At 43.0% G+C, this 6776-nt stretch overlaps 1 pseudogene; it reads left to right on the forward strand.

The window, feature by feature from the left end:
• The first annotated feature begins 2693 nt into the window (after positions 1–2693).
• Positions 2694–3053, forward strand: LOC110307337 (elongin-C pseudogene; annotated as a pseudogene).
• Positions 3054–6776: the final 3723 nt, after the last annotated feature.

A 6776-nucleotide genomic window follows, 5' to 3' on the forward strand; every position in this document is an offset into this window, starting at 1 on the left:
CCTCAAGTCTCTTAAGGATTGGATGCATTTTTTTCTCACTGAGACCAGACCAGTCTCTGCTGTATATGCATTTGGGGCCTCATATCAGCTGGTGTATGCTGCCTGGTTGGTAGCTCAGTGTCTAAGAGATCTCAGGGATCCAGGTTAGTTGAGACTGCTGGCCCCTAATTTAACCACAGTGGTTCCTGGCTTCTGTCCATTGGTTGGGTGCAAGTATCTGCATCTGTCTCTTTAAGCTGCTTGTTGGGCCTCTCAGAGAGCAGCCATGCTATGATCCTGTCTATAAGCATACCATAACATCAGTAATAGTGTCATGCCTTGGAGCCTTCCCTTGAGCTGGATTCCAATTAGAGCCTGTTACTGGACCTCCTTTCCCCAGCCTAAGCTGGAGAGATGGCTCAGTATATTTAAGAACACTTGTTGCTCTGAAAGAAAGATGAAATTTCAAGACCTGTAAGTCATATAAAGTACTCAGAAATTGCTGGTTGTTTGTGAGCCTAGAGGCTTCCTGGGGCTGAGAACAAAGAAAAACAAACCCAGGCATGCCCTGTCGTTAAAGCATTCCTGGGAACAGCTTGACCATAAAGATAAAGAGGAATGTGAGGACATAACAGGGCTATCTGAACTAAGTCAACAACCATCTGGCCCAGCACCTCCCTCTGCCCATTGCCCTTTGATGCAGTTTAAACCAGATACTCTGCTAGCATTGATAAACATCCAACTCATAGAACCCTGACACCCTGACCTGCACATATTCTTTTGCTGACATGTAATTTTTCTGCTGATGTCTGAATAAGCCAATAGTGTGTCGCTATGCTGAATTCCCCACCCCTAATCCCTTTACCCCATAAAACCCCCTAGTTTTCGAGCCTCGGGGTCAAATCCACTGTCTCCTGTGTGAGATACGTTTTGACCCAGAGCTCCGCCATTAAACTGCCTCATGTGTTTGCAGCAAGAAGGATTCTCATGTTTCTTTGGGTGCGCTCTCTCTCCTGAGACTAGAGTGGGGGTCCCCGAAAGGGGGTCTTACAGCTCTTGCAGAGGACTCCTGGTTGATTTGAAAACAATCTGTCCAGTTCCAGGGGATGCAATATGGTATATTGACCTCCACAGGCCCCAGGTAGGCAAGGTATGTGATGCACTGACATATGTATGAGCAAAACACTCATGCATAAACTAAATCTAAAAGAAAAATTTAAAGGCTGTGGAGACAGTTCTGTTCATAAAGTGTTTATTGTACAAGTGTAAGCACCCAAGTTTAGAACCTCAGCACCTAGATAAAAGGCTGGGCCCCATGGCATACCTATGATCCCAGTAGAGACAGAAGGATTTTCTGGGGCTTGCTGGCCCACTAGTCTAGCCAATCAGTAAATTCTAGGTTTACCAAGAGACCCTAACTCAAGTAGTAATGTGGAATCAGGCAATGATGGTGCACACCTTTAATCCTAGCCCTCAGCTGGACAGAGGCAGGTAGCTGAGTTTAAGGCCAAAGAGAAACCGTGTCTCACCCCCTAATAATAATAATAGTAATAAAAATAATAGTAATAATAATAATTATGAAGTAGAGATGCCATATAGATAGTCAGCAGGGAAAGGTGCTTATTGCCAAGGCTGCCAACCCAAATTCAGTCACTGGTATGATAGAAGGAGAAAATTGACTCTAAGAGCCACTCTTACAGGCTCACTTTGACAAGTGTGCACAATTCCACCAACCCAATCAATGAATAATTTAAAAAAAAAAAAGATGAAGAGCCATTTAGGAAGATACCTGAAGTTCTCCAGCATCCTCATGTTCCACGTATTCATACACATGAAGAACATAAAAAGATCATACAAAAATACAAAAAAATTTCAGAAACAAAGAGGTGAAAAGCAGTTGCAAGTAGCTGATCGCTTTCCCAGTACTGACTCTGCTTATAGCCCTTAATTTTGTAAAATAGCTGGGTGAACGGTAAGATAAATTCCCTTGTTTTGTTTCTGTTACAGGTACATGGTAGTTTGAATGTAATTGGCCCCCATGGACACTATTAGGAGGCGTGACCTTGGTGGAGTGGGTGTGGCATTCTTGCTACCTTAGCCCTCCCACTCTAGAGACAGCTCTTCATGTGTTTGAGAAGAGTCTCACCTGATGTACCTCAGACTAAACACTTCACTTAACATCCTACAGGTGAGGACTCACTACTGAAACAGGCTCCAGCTGCCATTCTCTGCCACAGTGTGCTCACCGGCACTTATAACAGAGCATGCTAGAGAAAGAGGATCACTTGCAGGGATCTGAAGTCGAGACTTTCTTACCATAACCTAGTCATTTTTTTTTTGTTTGTTTAAAGCTATTGTTTAAATTGTACCCGTTTACTGTGTGTATGCACAAGTGGGTATACATGCCTTAACATTCATGGAGAGATCAAAAGACAACTGTCAGGGATATGTCTCCTTCCACAACATGGGACCCAGAGAGTGATCTAACCTGGGCAGCAAGCGCCTTTACCTATGGAGTCATCTCACTGGCCTCTCTTACCCTTTCTTCAAAAGCTGATTTTATTGACTCTTTGTTTTTATTATGCTAAAACAACACGAAATCTACCCTGTCAAAAACTTCAATAATATGTACAGTATAGCATTAACAATAAACACAATGGGCAGAAAGCAGCCGTGACTCAACAGAAGTAATTCCTTCTTGTGCCCCAGAACCCATGGGTGAAACTACTAAAGTTCCCCTGGGATCAAGTAGAATTTATAAGAACATAATCGACTGCCAGGTATGTCAAGTTAATATAATATCTTCTGATGGTCATGAATTCATTGTACAAAGAACATGTTATAACATCAAGAACAATAATGGCCATGTTGAGTGGCCCAGGTCAGTTTGCAGAGAATGAAACCCCAACGAAGTCAATTTTAGAGCGATCCTTCCACATGTGCTATGGAAAGTGTGCATGTATTTTACCTACAAAGTCCGCCACCCTCACAGCTCCACTGAGATTCCTCAATTCCAAATCACACCTGAAACTGCACTGAAATGACTAATGGCTGCGAACTTCCTAAATTGTTAAATAAAATAAATGACAATAAACATTTTTTTCAGTATTAAAAAAAAACAGTAAGCACAATGCTGTTCCACACATACCTAGAAATTAATCTCTCATGGCTGAAATTCTCTGCATCTCTCCTTTCCTCTGTATTCTGTTTAGTAATTTTACTTCAGTTACCTCATATAAATGAGTCATGTGCTGTCATATGTATATATGGTGAAATATTGCTAAGCTACAGAAAGAAAGGAACTTCTGTCATACATTACAAAATAGGTGAAACTTGAAGAGATTATGGCTAACAAATAATCCAGCCACTGCAAAGACAAATAGCACGAATTCTGACTTTTTAAAATTATGAGCTATATCCTCCATGTACAAGTGTCTTTGTCAGGATTTCTATTCCTGCACAGAGCATCATGACCAGGAAGCAAGTTGGGGAGGAAAGAGTTACTCACCTTACTCTTCCACATTGCTGTTCAGCACCAAAGGAAGTCAGGCCTGGAACTCACCCAGGGCAGGAACCTGGAGGCAGGGGTTGATACAGAAACCATGGAGGGGTGCTGCTTACTGGATTGCTCCCCCTGGCATGCTCAGTTTGCTTTCTTATAGAACCCAGGACTACCAGCCCAGGGATGGCACTACCCACAAGGGCCCTCCCACCTTTGATTACTAATTGAGAAAATGCCTTACAGCTGGATTTCATGTAGGCATTTCCTCAAGGGAGGCCCCTTTCTCTGCAATTAACTCCAGCTTGTTTTAAGTTGACACACAAAATCTTCCAAAACAACTGACCCCTTGTCAACTTGACACACAAACACATTAATATTAAGCCTCAACCCTTATTTTCTTATTCATCTCCAAGATCTAAATAACATTAAAAGTCCCGCAATCTACAAATTCTTATACATTAAAATTTCAGTCTCTTTAAAATATACAATCTTCTTTGAATTTCAAAGTCTTTTTACAATTCAAAGTCTCTTAAACTGTGGGCTCCACTAAAATACTTTCTTACTTCAAGAGGGCAAACTATCAGGGCATAGTCACAATAAAAAGCACATCAAACTCTAACCGTTTGATTCAATGTCTGGGATCCACTCACGATCTTCTGGGCTCCTCCAAGGCTTGGGTCGCTTCTCCAGCTCTGCCCTTTGTAGCACACACCTTGTCTTCTAGGCTCCGGCAGCTGGCACTCCACTGCTGCTGCTGTCCTTGGTGGTCATCTCATGGTACTGGCATCTCCAAAACACTGCTATCTTCTGCTGCAACTGGACTGCACTTTCACAAATAGCCACCTGTCATAGGCTCTCTTCATGGTGCTAAGCCTCAGCTTCTCTGCATGACCCCTTCAGTCCTGGGCCTTCAACTGCCACTAAGGCTGCACCTTCACCAGTGACCTCTCCTGGCCTCTCACAATGCCAGGCATCAGCTGCTACCCTTTCATGTTTCAAAACCAGTACCAACTGAGTGACTTTTATACACTTCCAAGCCTGGCTGCCAACTTGAGGTGCAACTGTGGCTGCCTCTGGCACACAGCTTCTCTGTGCTCTCAGGAAACACTTCCCAGAAGATTTCAACTTAGTGACACTTGTCTCTTTTTAATCACTGCTAATTTCTTAGCTCCAGCTAACCAGCATCAAATGTCCCAGCAATGCTTAGTTTTCGCATTGCAAGTTCTGGTATCTTGTTAATCACAGCTGATTCTTCATCCCCAGCTAACCAAAACCACAGAATATTCACAATCAAAATAGCAACGGCCCTGATAAGAGTTCTTAATCTTCCCTCTGAAATGTCACAAGCCAGGCCTCCATTGTTTGCACAGTTGTCAACATTATCTTCCAAGCTCCTACAGAACATCCCACAGAGCTCTTAACACTCAATGGCTCTTCTAGCCATTGTTCCAAAGTCCTTCCACGATCCTCCCCAAAACATGGTCAGGTTATCACAGTAATACCCCACTATGCTGGTACCAATTTGTCTTAGTCAGGGTTTCTATTCCTACACAAAGCATCATGACCAGGAAACAAGTTGGGGAAGAAAGGGTTTATTCAGCTTATACTTTTACATTGCTGTTCATCACCAAAAGAACCCAGGACAGGGCAGGAACCTGGAGGCAGGAGCTGATATAGAAACCATGGAGGGGTGCTGCTAACTGGCTTGCTTCCCCTGGCTTGCTCAGCTTGCTTTCTCATAGAACCCAGGACTACCAACCCAGGGATGGCACTACCCACAAATGGGCCCTTCCACTCTTGATCACTAATTACGAAAATGCCTTACAGCTGAATCTCATGTAGCCATTTCCTCAAGGGAGGCCCCTTTCTCTGTGATTAACTCCAGCTTGTTTTAAGTTGACACACAAAACCAGCCAGGACAACAAGCAAACTTTTTATTTACGGCTACATAAGCTCTGAAAGAAACACATCTACTGAAATGTCTATGGCATGTACTTGTTAAATTATGCAACAATCAAAATAAACAGTTGCATGCTGGACTCTTCATTAACTAGTCTCCTCCTCTTCCTCTTCTTCCTCCTCTTGCTCCTCCTCCTCCCCCTCCTTCTTTTTCTTTTCTGGTATTATTTTTCTATCTTTATTTTCCATTCATTCATTCATTCATTCATTCATTTTGTATCCTGACTGAAGCCCCTGCCTTTTTCCTCCCAGTACCCACCTCACACTGCCTCTCCCCACGTTCCCTCTCCCCTTCTCCTCTGAGAGGGTGGAGGCCCCCACTGGGTATCAACCCACCCTGGTACATCAAGGCTCTATTAGGCTAGGTACATCCTCTTCCTCTGAGGCCAGACAAGACAGCCCAGTTAGGGGAACTGGATCCACAGGCAGGCAACAGGTTCAGGGGCAACCCCCGCTCCAGTTGGTGGGGGACCCTCATGAAGACCAAGCTGCTCATCTGCTACATGTGTGAGAGCCTAAGTCCAGATTGAGTATGCTCTTTGATTGGTGGCTCAGTGTCTGGGAGCTCTCAAGGGTCCAGGTGGTTTGACTCTGTTGGTCTTCCCTGTCCTCTTTGGTGAAACAGAACGTTTCTAATACCCTTGTTGTCAATTGTGTGTCATTTACTGACAGCACCAACTCTCTCTACTATTAGCAATTTTGTTTCCATCACAGCGTAGCATATATGTGGCATGTATGTGACATACATTATTGTATTCTAAATCCATATAACGGAGTCATGCTTCTTATCATTTACTCGAGGTTATCTTCTTCACTCCACATTGTTTTAAATGTTGACCCACAATCCCGGATATTGCTATAGTTTATTCCTTGTCAAGGCATCATTTATTCACATCCTCGACAGCATGGATTTTGTGTTGTCTCTAGTGGGGTGCCCTAAAAATTTGTCGTGAAGACTCTGGCACCTGCTCCTTGCATACAAGTCTAAAAATTTCTGAAATATGTATCGAAAAAGTCACGCAGCCTACAGGTGTTCATCTTTACTGAAAAATATCAGTTTGTTTTCCACTGTCATTTTGACGCTCTGTACTCTCAGCAGCAATGGCTAAGAAGCCTGTAGTTCCACTTTCTCACTGTGCTTAATATTGTAAAACTAATTGGTTTTTTCAATCTAATGGGAATAAAATGGTACCTTACTGTGATATTAATTTGTTTTTGTTTCATTACTAATGAGGCTAAGCATCGTTTTGTTCAGTTATTGGTTGTTCTTACATCTTCCCTGTGAGGTGCCTCTAAGCCTCTTCCTATTTAGTTGAAAATTCTTTTTCATATTGAT

The sequence above is a fragment of the Mus caroli genome, unplaced genomic scaffold, assembly GCF_978045245.1.
Source record: "Mus caroli unplaced genomic scaffold, Mus_caroli_1 scaffold_14, whole genome shotgun sequence".
Taxonomy (NCBI): domain Eukaryota; kingdom Metazoa; phylum Chordata; class Mammalia; order Rodentia; family Muridae; genus Mus; species Mus caroli.